This window comes from Nicotiana attenuata, unplaced genomic scaffold (assembly GCF_001879085.1).
Source record: "Nicotiana attenuata strain UT unplaced genomic scaffold, NIATTr2, whole genome shotgun sequence".
NCBI classification, from domain to species: Eukaryota; Viridiplantae; Streptophyta; class Magnoliopsida; order Solanales; family Solanaceae; genus Nicotiana; species Nicotiana attenuata.
The window spans coordinates 447,763-449,347 of record NW_017670401.1 but is presented as its reverse complement, the minus strand read 5'-3'; positions in this window follow the sequence as shown (position 1 = coordinate 449,347).

Genomic DNA, 1,585 nt, shown 5'->3' with positions numbered 1-1,585 from the left:
CAGAGGTTGCCTACATATCCTTGGCTATAAAGGAATCAGGTCAGGTGTAGTTCAGAAGGTTTTGGTAGCTGGGACTACCGAGAAGCTGTGATTTCACTGCTGTTGCTACTGCTACTGCTTGCTGACCTCCTTATTACACCAAAAGGAAAATCAAAGCTAAGCTAGCTATTCCTATCAACTATGAGTTACAAGATTCCTATCTATAATTCTCTTGAAACTTGATCTTGAGTTTTAGCTGATTTTGCTGTGGACTTCGATCTGAATCTTGATGCTCGCAAGTTGTAGGTGTTTACTTCTTTCTGCAGCATTGGGTCAAAGCGGGATCGGCGGAGCTTATGACTTTAGTCAAATTTTGAGCAATCCGCACCTTTGTTTGCTTCAACATTTTGAATTCATTTCTTTTTGTTCTTTTCTTCTTTTCTTTATTCTGGATTGAGACTCATTCCATCGGTCGTCTCGCACCCCTGTGCCTCGGTGTTAGACCTACTTATGACACCAAAACAAACAAACGAACGAAATTTTTCTGCCCCAGTTTTCACTAGGAAAATTTCGTGAGTTAGTTGTGACACGTATCTAAGCGATCAAATCAGGATTGTGTAGGGAGATCCTCGGTTTTTGGCCGGGATTTGGAAAGAAAAAAGCTCCTCGGTTTTTTGGCCGGGATTAGGAAAGAAAAAGCTCCTCGATTTTTTGGCCGGGATTAGGAAAGAAAAAGCTCCTCGGTTTTTTGGCCGGGAGATCCTCGGTTTTTTGGCCGGGATTTGGAAAGAAAAGGCTCCTCGGTTTTTTGGCCGGGAGATCCTCGGTTTTTTGGCCGGGATTTGGAAAGAAAAAGCTCCTCGGTTTTTTGGCCGGGAGATCCTCGGTTTTTTGGCCGGGATATTTAAGGAATGGGATCCTATGCTACCATGATTTGTTTTTCTTTTGGGATTTTCATTTTTATTTTTTTTCTTCTTTCTTTTTCTTTTGTTTTCCTCTTTATATGTTTTTCTTTTTATTTAGCAAAACGCATGAAAGAATTTGGGGGGAAACTTCCTTTTTGGTCGTTTTCCTGCTGCAAAGCTGTTTCAGCGCTTGCGCATTTCATTTCCTTTTGGATTGCACCTGCTTCTTGCACGGTTGCTTTGAATTAGACCTGTTTTCAACAAAGAACAATTTGTTAGTTTGAAACGGTGGTGGTTTTGTGGCCTTGATCATCTCAATTGCTTGATCCTGGCCCCATTTNTAACGTTTGATTGGGTAGGTATGATGATCTTTTCATATATACGCTAATTTGTAATTCAGAAACGTCAAATCTCAATTGATGACTGCTCATAATAAATTACTTTGAAAATTAGATATACTAAATTATATCTCAAGGTTCTCCGTAACAATTGATTTGGACATACTAATCAATTAAAATATTTAGACATAAAAATGTGTAATAATTGAAATAGAATAACGTCCAACTCAAAAAAGCTCCCCGAAAGAGAGTATTGACTAAATGACTTTTAAGCTTTGCTTTCTCTATTGTCAATATATATATATATATATATATATATATATATATATATATATATATATATATATATATATATATATATAT